Below are 13,277 nucleotides of genomic sequence, written 5' to 3' on the forward strand. Positions count from 1 at the left end.
CTTTGTTCCCAACAGCTGGCAGGAAACAGGCAACAGGGACCACAGGCCACAGGGAAATTGGCCCCTGGGAAACAAGTTGGAAGAAAGTGAGAGATTTTGTGATGGATTTTTTTCTGCTTCCCAGCCAATCCCCAAAAAAAATCAGGCCATCCATGTGGAAAGTTTTTTTCTATGAGCAGTCAATGAAGAAATATGTCATTGATTATATTCTGATATGGCTTTATTTGCAGTTGTTGTCTGAAATGCATATTTTTTGAAAATTAATGGGAATACAGACTTATAAGTCAGATGTGGCCAGTGGGAATGAAGAACTTAACTGTCTGAGCTTGCCTTTAAGACTTGTAGCTGTAACTCCAATAAGGTATTGTGACCCCCTTTTTTCTATCTGTCTGCTTCTACCATCCCACATTTCCATCTGTGGGCTAGATTTCTGGAAGTGGGAGATGCTCAACCTACCCAAAAAAAGAGACATCAGAAAGAAACTGGATTAATACTGAGAAGAAGAGGTTTATTTTTTAGAAGATGCTTGTGCTTGTCACAGTGGAATTAAGCAATCTTATTCTTCTCACTTGATATATGGAATATTCCTACTCCTCCACATCTGTCTGGATACATGCTTAAGCACTTTCAAAGTGCCCTTAAGAGTGGTTCATCTTTTGTGCATGAGTTACAGGATGATAAAGTCTCTGTAATAATCATTTATTGTTTCCAATTTCCATCTGTATCCGGGTGTAATGTTCACAGATTCAAAAAGCTGGAATAGGCAGGTATTGGCTAAGTAGCCCACCTGGCTCCACTTATCCCCTTTTCAAATTAGATGCAATGTAACCCAAACCCTCTATCTTCTGCTTTTTAGCATTTCACACAAACTCATTTGGAAAATTTATTGTGACTTTAAAAAGATCTGACTTTTTTATTTGGTGCGTCACACTGCAAAAACAGTACAGTACCTGTTAGCCAGATGGTACAGGAATAACATGCCAAAAGGTACCAGATTTCTTATTTAGAGTCTGCTGTGAAACATGCATATCAGATTCAGGTGATATTAATGAAAAAAATAATGTTGGAAAAGTTACAAGCCATTATTCCATACAGAAATGGCATTTTTTTGCTTTTACAAGCACTCTTGAGTTAAATAAGCTTTGAACTTTCAGATCTTTCTGTTTGCGGGGGTTTGCTTATAACAGTCATGTCGCCAATATGACGACAAGTTTGGAACAGGCCCAGGTATTTTTAATCAGTGAGACCCTGCTGCAATGTATGAAACAGATTTAAACTGCTTTTGCCTTTTCATGAATAAAATTTTCTCTAACTTAATATAAAATCAATGTAACCTACTGACCAAATTCCCAGAAAACTTACTACTCCTCAGCAGGCTTGGCTACATTGTAATTTTAATTGTCAGTCCTAATATGATCTCACAAGGGTTTTATGAAAACCAATTTCGTTTTAGAGATTGTAAATGGTGTGGTGGCTCTGTCAGTGTGAGCTCTATCAAACTGCTTTACTGTCATATCAAAATTAATATCCAGTTTTCTTTCTTGTTGGTATTAAACCAGACCAGATGTTTGCTCTGAGTTTGTAAACCCCTGGTAACAGTGACAAACAGGATGAAAGTTATAGGGGAAAACAAGGCCAACGCCAGCACTTGGAGCCATTTGGTTCCCACCTTTTCTCCCCTCTGTGCTCAAATAAGCCATCCCTCCCATAGGGTTGTTTGCTTGCTCATCCAGTTGTTGGTCTGGAGGGAACTGGGTCAGAGTAGCTCAACTTCAAATGAAAAACACATCCTAATCTAGCGGGACCTGCACTGGAAATTTTGCATCCTGGCCCTTTTTGAGTCCTGATCTGTACTAAAGCCTGGCAGCTGGAATTGTGCTTCAGTTAGGAGTTTCCAGACTTGCTGACAAAGTCATGCCAGAAGTTTCCAAGGATCTGCTTGGAAACAGCTTGTTTTGGTCATCTTGTGTAGCTCTTTTGAGGAACACTCTCTACGTTTCTACTTACAAGGGCTTTTTTCTTTAGACATGCCATCAGGTCTTTCCAGGCCCAGGGCTCACTGTGTCCTCACCCACTCTGACTTTTCTCCCTTCACATTCATGGTGGCAATCCCAAGTGACATGATTGGATACATGGAGTCATGTCTTCTGAGTGCAGGGTCCACTGAACCCAAGCTATAAGGAGGTTTCCTGCCATGGCCACAGGGTCGATAAGAAAAGATGATAAAGGTGTGGGGAAACTTGAAACTAGGAGCTTCCTCTTTAGGTAGATCTGTTCCAAGAGGTTTGATCCTCTCTCATGTCACCTTCCCTCAAATAACGCACTTCAAGCACCAGTATGTGAATATCTCATAACTACTAGCGCCATTTCTTGTTTCTTTCCTGCTAGAGAAGACCTTTGGCATCCAGACCCCCAGCTCAGGTTCCTGACCCCCTGTTCGTGATACTGAGTCCCTCAAAGCCTCCTCCCACTGGAACTTAAGCCCTTCATGGGCAGGTCCTCCTCACCACAGGGGATGACCAATCCCTCTCAGGTCCTTTCCTTCTCTCACAAGCTCCACACAAATCTTGCTTGATGTTCTTCAGCAACATTCACCTCCTGGGTGAATTTATCACCAAGAAAGCAGCCTGTTGCAGGTGAGGCACATACGTGTGAAAGACTGTGAGATTTTTAGGGCTGCCAAAACAAATATAAAATGAAATTAATACATAAACATACCCAATACCTCACTTAATTTGACTCTAGTGATGGCAGAGGTATAGAAAGATAACTGCAAAATTTATCACAGCAGGAGGAAGTATGCAGCATTCCTGATCTCAGCTATCATTAAAGTCTCTGTAGGATGTTCTCACTGTGAAACATGGAAAAGTGTGATTCCTACAATTTTCTTGTTAATTTCAGTAAGGACAAAAGGATATCTCTAACTGAGAATTTATAGTGTTTTGCAAATTTAAGACAGGCCACTTTAAACATGACCAAAGAAAAAACAAAAATGAAAAAGGGTGCTTTTTTAACTTGAAATAATATTGACATCATTTTCTTGGATTTTTGCATTGTTTTGAGGAGACTTTGAAAGCAGAACTGTCAAAATGTTATTAATAAGACGTAAAATGTCTTATATGCTTTCTTCACATTCCATTGCTAATTTAAAAACAAGGGGGGAAAAAAAAGAAACCATTTCAACAACATAAATTTAGCCTAAGTGCATTTTTATTTTTTCAGCAAAGTGGGTCATTGGCATAACCTGTGAACTTTTCTTGGTTTGCCATGGTTTGATGAAAATTTGACATATTGCATTAAACTCACGTGATGAATATGCAAAATCATGTGAAACAGAAAGGAAAAAAACATATCTGAGAAGGCTTTTTGCAACAAGATTTAAACTATACACAACTTCAGTCAGAAAAGTCAGAAGGCAGCTTAATTTCTTTGAGCTATGAGACACAAGGGCAAAGCCCTCTGCACAAGCAAATTGCTATTGCTCCACCAAACACATTGAAGCCATGCTAATGGCAAAGGAATCATGCTGATTTACATCAGATCAGGATTTGGCCCCCTTTTGTCTCCTGGGTAAATGAGATTTTTGGTGTTAAAAGACTATTATTACTCCACAAATGACACAGCACTGTTGCCCTAAACACTAACTGACTTTTGTAATCTGTTGATTCCCAAAGATTCCTTCATCTAAATCAGGGTAAAGAGAGCAAAACAGTTTTCTGTTTTCTAAGATTTTGATGTGGTGGTCTTTACTGCTACTCTAAGCTTGCACAAATTCACTGTATCTGCTTGAACGTTGACTCCTGTCTGTGAATGTGTCTGGTCACCAGCCTGATACTCTTGAACTCTTTTAGAAAAAACAGATATATTTTTCAAAAGCTTGGTAGTTTAGAAATTTAAGAGTTTACAATTAACAAGTACCATCTTCTGCTGAATTCTGCAGTTTCAACATAGAATAACAAGGTGGTTTAAAATAAAAACATGGTTTAAGAATCTATGAAAGCATGCTGTTATCTTATTAGTTCACTGTTGTTCTGCAAATCTACATCATCTGTTACCACCTCACTTGCCCCTCCAGAGTCCCTAACTCTTAGTTCTGCTCTCTAAATTTTGCAAAATCATACAGAAAAATAAAAATTATAATCTGACTGTTAGGGCTTATTTTCTGCACACTGTACTAATCCATACTCCACTGGGGTAGATGTTTCTTGGCTGCAGGCAAATGCTCAACTTGAAAGTGTGACTCAGGTGCTGATCTGAGTCTTGTGCTTGACAGCAGGCTGCTGACAGGGAGGCTGCTGTAACCCATATCCCTAGCCATGCCTTGCACACTTTCCAGTCATCTGGGCCTTCATAACTGTGAAAATCCTTGCTAGAATTTGTCACGCGCTAGGCTATGTGATCCCCGAGCTCTGCAAAATGTGCAGCCACACATTGGCAGGAGTAATAAGACACATATGACATACAAAATATAAGCTAAACATACTCCCTTGAGAGGCAATGCGAAGCAGTATCCTGGGGCCACAATTTTTGTGTGTTCTGCAGTTCTAATGTCTGAGAAAATTGTCCGCAGCATGTGGAAAAGCCTCAGGACAACCCATGAACCTTAAGGTAGTGCTTGCTGCCTTGCTTTCTACTATCACCTCTGTTTCAGACTGCCCAGCATTTTCCATGCCAATATAACTTTGCTCCCAGCTGCATGTTGAAGTCTTGGAAGTGTAACTGAACTTTGAAGACTTAAAACTTTTTAGTTATTCCCTTCATTGCAGCCTTCTTTTCCTTTTTGCTGCCTATGAAATTAATTTAGTCATAATGCCTCTGGCTTTGCTGATTCCATGTCATTCCTTCATGTGAACCAAACACTTAAGTCCACAAGGTCCGCAAGAGCTTTCTTGTGTCTTTTCCTTCTCGCAGTTGGATCAGTTACTTCAGAACACAGGCTTATTTCCAGCACACCGTGAAGTCACTGTAGCTCCATTAACATTCATAACAGTAGGTTACCTAAATGTCTAACCCACAGCAGCATTTTGACACAATCATTCTCTTTCCAGCATAAATCAAACTTTTCTAGATTTCTGCCTTTTCCATGTAGGCAGCCTGTTGCAACAACACTCAAAACTGGTAATCGAGTGATAGAAAATATTTTTGGGGGAGAAAGAGATCGAATCAAGAATGGTAAAGTAAATTGTCTCACTTCAGTTCTGCTAAGGTGGGGAAGAAATCCATGGAGGGCTGCCAGATGTAACACAGGACAGAGAATATACATGGTCTCATCAAGCAGCAGTGGGAACCCAAGAAAAAGTCCAATTTTCTCCCTTAATTGGAAAATTAAGGGTGATTCTGTCACCTAAAGGGGATAAGGTGACAGAATCCCCCTTAATTTTCCAATCTTAATTTTATAAATAGATCCACTGAAACTCAGAACAGATAAGATAGTTTCTATATTTACCCATTGTGGAGACTTTAGCATGTTTGTGATGTGATGGTCAGGATCTGTAATATGCAGCAGTACATGAAGTTTGCTACCCTACGAAATACTTGCTAAATATTCAGTCTGGTGGCTTGCATTTCTTGAAAAAAATGCCAATAATCATTTCTGTTTTCATCTCTTTGTGTTCATTTTTAACTCCTAACTACATAGTTCCAGGTCTCTAATGCATTTCTATTCCAGTATAACTCAAAGTGATAGCCATTAGACAATAGGCATAAATTCATATAGTGAATCTGCAAGAACAGAAGGTTTATACTAACTTTCTCACCTATAATTTCAAGCTTCAGGAATGGCTGCCATATGACCAGAAATGCCTCAAGTGTCCCTCTTGGAAGATACAAAATCCATTCCACCTGCAAACAAAATTCTCCACAGCACTAAGAAGTTCATGGCAGTTGTTCCTTTTACATAATATTGTTGTGGTTATTGCGGTTAAAGCCACATATTACTAGAATCGACTTGCATTATTAACATCAACTTATGCTCATTACCATCCAAAGAAAGTTAGTATTTCAAGAATATTTGAAGCAGAGCCAATTTCAGCTTGAAAAAACTGCTCTTGAGTCTTTTCTCCACAGCTTTTCTCATCTGTAGCACATCTCTTCTGTTAAAGCCACAAGCAATTCTTTTTCTCAGACAGTTTGTGTATTTCTTTGTGTATATATTTTAAAAATTATGTTTAAACAAGTTCATCACAATGTACTCTAGAATGGCCTCTTTATTCTACTGACTCAAATCCTTTTCCCACTGGCTTAAAGACTGAGGAATGAGACTATGAGGAATATGAGAAAGGTAATAGCGGGAAGTTCCCCATGTCACTGTAACAGTCCATGTGCAGAATGAGATCCGAAACCTTAAAACACAGGCAGAAGGTAATACATCATAACTGTGCTACAGAGTATTAAGCATATCAGAGATAGCGCATCTGGATATTTTGTACCTTGAAAACAGTATCCAAACCTATACCTGACAGATCATTTCCTGTACTTAATCTGATGAACATTTTTACAATCTGGACTATCTCTTAGAGCAAAGCACCTTTTTGAAACACAGTGACTATAAAACAAGTCCTTATTTCCTTCCTCTTTCAGCACACTCTGTCGTGTTCAGTAGTCTGTAATTTCTCATCTGTGCTAGCAACTCAGTCCTTGATCTGTTGGCAAGAAGCTGCAGGGATCCATCACACTTCCAATCAGGCTGGGTTGGAAACTTCTGTTTTGTCACTCCGATTGCACTCCAGTTCATGTAATACATATTCTGGCTCCCTAAATTCCTCTCAAAGTGCAATTAAGTATGTTATAGAACCATGGAACAATAGAATCACAAAATCATTTAGGTTGGAGAATATCTTTAAGGTCATCGAGCCCAGTGATAAACCCATACTGCCAACTAACCATCATCCGTGAGCCCACTTGTCTTTTAAATATCTTTGGGAATGATGATTCAACCACTTCCCTGGAAGGACTCTCATTGCTTGACAACCTTTTCCGTGAATGTTTCCTAATATCCAATCTAAATGGCCCCTGGCACAACTTGAGGCCATTCCCTCTTGTCCCAAATCATCTCAGCTTTGTGCCTCACTTACGCCTTTCAGTTGCTGTTGTTATAATTCAGTTTTGTTTCTTATGTTCTGAGCCTTATTTCCAGATGATCCTTACGCTTCGCCCCATCTGTTCGACTGTCTGTAAAAATGTCCAAAAGTGCAATAGCCAGGATACCAAGTCAGCATGCTCCCAATTTCTTTCCTACACCAATGAGAGAAGTGATTACAATTATCTTCCTACACATAAATGCAGTGGTGGTATATTGCTTTGGTATGTCCATTTCTAGTCTTTTTCACACCATTACTATATACTTTCTAGCAAACCACTTCCTCTGTCACCAGCTTTTCTTGAAAGAGTCTATTTTAATCCTATTTCAAAGGATCTCAACCATCTTTACAGCAGTAGACACACATCCAAGCAGGAAACAGAAGTAAATATTGGAGGCCCCAATGAACAGGAAACATTCATTTCCATGGCTGCACTTCCCAATATTTTTTGCCCTTAATAAACTCCTGATCAATGATAGAGATGATGAGCTTTGACAAAGCTATGTTATCAATGGTTTTGACAGAAACTTTCAGACAAAATTAAGTACATTCTAAAAGATAGTTTTTTAACTAAGACAGTAGAAAGTACATTCAAATTCTTTCTCTTCCCCAACAAAGCAGCTCTACAAAAGATCGTTCCTGGTCTGAATTAACCGTAATAGTAAAGAGCTTAACGTTATATTGAATAATTATAGACTAAATATTTCAGAGAGTTGCTGCTATTTTAACTCATGAGGAAATAGTGTTTCGGAAATATTTGTATTAAAGCAAAGTAATATATTCAGGTGAAATTTTAGCAAGAAAATGCACTACATCGGTGAAATAGTCAGTATTCATAGATCAGCCTGGATTTAGCTGATCTGACAAATCTTCTAGATAACAAAGAGCATAAAAACACAGTATGAAATTGTTTAGAAACATGTTATGTTCACTTAATAGCAGATGCGAAACAGTATACTGACACTTTGGGCCTTTTATTACAACCCCTGTAAGCCACTAATTAATCTTCTTACATTAGCAAGGTTACAGACTTTCGGTGTAAAGGGCTGATGTACTGAAATACCTTGAAATTGTTTAATGAAGTTGTCCGAGAGTGCCCTTTTGTTTTGTCCGTAGTTTTTGTCAGGTCGTTTTAACCAGTTTCTTCCATAGCCTTGGGTATGCAAATCCATTAGCTCAGTTTACTTTATTTTTCATGAAAAAATGAGGCAAAGAGTCTTTTCCAGTCTTTTCCAGTCTTTTACAGGTTAATGCAGTTGAAGAAACTGGAGTCTCTCTAATGACTTACATTAGCTGAATTTGAGCTCCTCGCAGATTAGGAAAGAAGAGTATTACATGACTCTTATCCCTCTTAATGCACAAGGACCTCATTTGCTTCTTATTCCTCCATGCCTATTCTATGTCTCTGTTTCCTGTTTTTTAAAGAATTCTGCACTGCTGAAGCAAACTTTATAAAGTCTAGGAGTAAGTGGAAACTTGTATTTCTCTACAAAGAGAAAAAAAAGTTGAGAGTGGATTTGAGACAGAAAGGAAGAGGAATGATTTTCCCATTCCTCCCCAGTGTCCAAGTTCAAATACATAAAGAATTCAGCCTTATCAAGTGGTGAATGACATCATCCCTCTATCTCCCCAGGAAACCCAAGCAGGTTGAACATTCTGCAAAACACACCAAGGGGTCAGCTTTCAGTTCAAAAGAGAAATACTTGAAAAGAACAAAAAGGAATTTAATCCAAACCTCTGCACAAAAAAAGTCTTTCAGTGAAATGATGAGAATATTGCCAGTGACAGGGGCGGGGAGAAAATGTACCAGTTTACTGATATTAAGAATAATCAAATTGTCATGGATGAAGCCAAAAGAGATCCAAGCCTCCCTTTGGTCCTTGTATGAAGTCCTAATGCAACATTTCCCCACATCAACACATCCCAGTTCCCTCCTGGAGGAGAAAGGTCCAGGCAGCTTCTCCAGCCTGAATCTTTGGTTTTGATTCTGGCCTGGAGTGATATTAATTGTTTGCTCTCTAACTGACCTCCCTAGACAACCCAGAGTCAAACATCCCCTCAGCTGAGGGGGACTGAATCCAGTTTAAATCAGCTGAGTTTCTCCCATGCCAGAAAACCTTGGCCTAAGCAGTTAGGACAGGTCTTACCACAGAGCCAAAGAACTGGCTTTTAATTCTGTGGTTTCAATCCTATTTCAGAAGTTAAACTGATAACCCTCTGTTGGGGGTTAAGTTTTCCTGTGGAATTTTCTCCCCCATAAGTTGCTAGGAGACTAAATACTGATGCTTAAAAGGGTGCTTGCCCTGTACAAAGAAGTGGATCATTTAGTTTAGCGGGGGGAGGGAGAGGCTCCTGGGGGCTGAGGGTGGTAGTTCTTTTGGCTGCTCTAGGTTTTTCCGGGGATGACGGTCGAGCAACGGCTAGTTGCATGGAGTCCATGGTTGGCGGAGGAGTCTGGTCCATTTTGTCTGCTAGAGCGCCCAGGGAGTTCAGAGCTCTTCGCCTGCCCTGCTGGATCTGGGTCAGCCCGGGTCCAGCCGCCGTGGCTTCTCCAGCACTGCTCACTTCATCTGCCAGGGCACCCCCCTGTCTGCTGGGGACAACCCACCATTTCCAGTCATCAGTCCCGAGTTTCCACCGTTTCGGTTTGGTGCTCTTGGGATCCCGAGAGATCAGACTGCCCGGGACTTGTGAGACAAAGCCCCTCGGGGTTCTTGGTTCTGTTTTATTATTATTATAGTTGCTGTTGTTGTTTGCCTGTCCTGTTATATTTACTAGTAAAGGACTGTTACTCCTTCCTCCATAGCGCTGACTGAAAAGTTTTTTTAAATCTTCCAAATTATAATAACATGGAGGGAAGGGATTGGAATTCCCCATTCCTAGAGGGGCCCTGCCTCTCCCTAGCAGATACCCGTCTTTTCAAACCAAGACACCCTCCATCTTAATTTAAAAATAAACCCTGCTGCCTCACTTAATCATGTCTCTAAAAATACTTTGGCCAGACCCACAGTGTCCTAGTGTCCTTTCCAGAAGGAAAGCCAGTTGTTTAACCTCCTTGCTTTCATTCTCCAGGCATGCCCAGAGGCCATACAACTCCCACAGTTGTCTCTTGGTGTACCCTTTGGCTACCAGCTTTGCTCTGATGAGCCTCAGTTTCTCAGAGGCCTGGATAGCCAGACAGATTAGGGGCAGATTTGGCTCTGATTTAAAAACAGGTTTGTAGTAATGCACCCCACACCCGAGCAGATGTTTCCAAATAAGGAAAAAGGGGTTCAGTTTTAACCCTGACTGTTATGGAAAAGCTCCAGATTTTTCCGTTCTTCCTTCATTGGTATTTGGCCCAGTGCCAGCCCAGGAGCACTGATTGGGCTTTGGAAATGTCTCTCAAAGCTTGTTGCCAATTTCATTGGGCAAGGTGCCAAATAGCCCGCCTGAACCATCAAGTACTTAAAAGACTGCAAAAAACTGCTCAATTGCTTTTTTGGACTGCCTCGGCAGTGTAAGAGTGTTCTGTGCACTGTGTTCAACTTATATTTCTTTTGTTTGATAATGTTTGTTATTTTTGTCATTATTAAAACCTTTTGTTTTACAAAGCATGTCTAGGGAAGCTGTCTCGCTATTACTAAGCCACTCTGGGAAGTTGCCGGTCAACCCTCAGACTCGATACATCTTCACCTGGCTTATTATACACTGGCCATGTGCAAGATTGTATCACAGGTTGAATTGGCTTTCAACATGACATCCAGGACACAAAGGTGGACTGGGGCCAAATCCCCCTCCTGCTGACTTGAGTTCAGCAAATTTTTGGATCTTGATAATATTTAACTTTTTCTTTCTTTCAAGTTGACCTGTCCTGTTTTACTTTATTCTTCTTCTATTTCTAAAAAATCATATTTCTTTTTGTCTATCTGCCTCTGTGTTTTTCTTCCTTTTTTTTTTTTTTTTTTTTTTTTTTTTTGTTTTTTGTTTTTTTGGTTTTTTTGGGTTTTTTTTTTTTTCAATTAACAGGCTTCCCTTCATTGGTTCTGACACTGCTTTACTGACTCATATTTTGCCATAAATTATAACTTTTTTCTTTTTTCTATTTGGGCTGCATTTCCCCCTAAATACAACCCTTTCTGAGAAAAACACATTCCACCCCAAATCCCTTAAATGACTCAGCAAATCCTTCTTTGAAGAAATTTTGACCCAGGTGTGATGTCTTATCTGCTGCCCTTAAATAGATGTTTGGGTTTGACATGATAAATCACCATTGTGTTTTAAATAGACTTGGTTTTAAGGTGAAATTTAACTCCATTGGCAAAGGCAGGAGTACATTGTCTTTCTTCCTACCACTCTTTTTTTTTTTTATATACCATTTAAGACTATAATGATAAATGCCTTTTCTCCCTTTGATATTTTAAAGAATGAAGGTCTTGGATATGTGTCTTTCCTCTGTATGCTTAATTTTATTGGGTAACATTTAGTTGAGCATAACCTTGCATGAGATGGTTGTGAAAAACTAAAAACAACCTTCCCCAACACCCCACAAAAGAAATCCCTTATAGTTTTATTGTTCTGTCAAGGATTTATTGTAAAATTCCACTTCAGTAATTCTAGACATTATGATGAAAATATGTTTGTGGGCTCAGAAAAGTGTCCCATTTCTATTTTGAGTCAATAACTAGCTATAAATGTTCTTTGATAAGAATACCAAGGGGATTTAATCAAGGAATGATGCTGGGATCTGTTACAGCATTGTGCACACCAGATGAATCTGATCTCTAGAGAATAGGCAGGGCTCATTTCCTAGCAGGCTGAATTATCACTGAGCAAAAATGTCAATGAATTAATGCATAATCAATGCACCATCATGCAATATTATACTCATGCTCTTTCCTGACTGATAGTGCTTCTAATGTTTTTAACAAGTTCAGTATTGTGGGGTGGGATTCATTCACTTCAATTTCACCTATTTGCAATGAAAATCACTCTCCTGACCTCTCTGGACATCTATTTTAGAATGAGATGGCTCAAATCCTAGATGTGTTTTTTCTCTTCATTGATCATAGAGAGAGGTCTGGTCGCTCAGATATGGCAGTGGGGGTAGACTAGATGGTTTTTAAAGGTAAAACCTCATTCAAAACATTTTATGATATGAGTTTCTGCTGTGTTGTTTTGCAAGTGGCCAGAAGAATCTTATCCAGACAGGTTTCTTTTTGTTTTTATGATTAGCATTTTGCTGTTTCTTAAAAAAAAAAAAAAAAAAAAAAAAAAAAAGGAGGGGGAAAAAAAAAAAAAAAAAACAGGGAGAAAGCTTCAGAAGGCTACAGAATATTAGAATTAAGTTAGTTTTGCAACATCCAAGGCAATGAGCATGTTTTAGTGACATATCCACTTCACCAGCAAGTTGATAATATTCTGAATTACTTCATTGGCTCAATCCCATTTAAACAGTCATGGTAGCATATAATCATAATGTTTTACTTTTATTCCTTAGAGCTTTAGGTAATAGAGACAAATTGCCTAAATAAAGAGAGGAGCCGTTCACCATAGCTCCAGATAAAACTCCTGTGTCTGAGTTCCTCACTGAAGACAACATTCTGATGCTGATTTTAATTATTTAATCTCATCAGTTTAAACTGTTTAAACAAAAAGTCCAGTGTATCACACATCATTATTTTGACAAAACCAAAGATTATTTTGAGGATTATATACAAAACCAGGCAATTGACAACCAAAATTTATATGTATTATCAGCTTGGTTTTAGACATTTGGATCCCCAGAGCAGCATACAGGACCAGACTGGTGTCTGAGCCAGAATACATTGTCAGTCTCATCTTGATGCTCATTAGAAATCCATGCCAGTAATACTCAAGTTTACAACTGCCTGAAGTTGACTCCTCCTGGAAGCAAGGGTGAGCTGTAATTTCCCCTTCATGTCCATCCATTAGGCACCCACAGCTCTAAGACCCCTCTCTATGTGAGTTGCTCTGGTCCTTCATTCAAACAGTTCTTCTAATGGGAAGGAAGAAGAAGACGAAAGTTCAATTCTCTCTCCACGTTGCCCTTATATTCCCAATTGTTTCTGTAGTGATAATCCAGGACTCCAGCTGCCATACCATGATCTGGGTGATTCAGGCTCAGCTCTCAGGACTTCAGATCATGGATAAGATATGCACAGAAAAAAACACTCTGGGGAGAAGGAGGAACTAGAA

This window comes from Hirundo rustica, chromosome 4, assembly GCF_015227805.2.
Source record: "Hirundo rustica isolate bHirRus1 chromosome 4, bHirRus1.pri.v3, whole genome shotgun sequence".
Taxonomy (NCBI): Eukaryota; Metazoa; Chordata; class Aves; order Passeriformes; family Hirundinidae; genus Hirundo; species Hirundo rustica.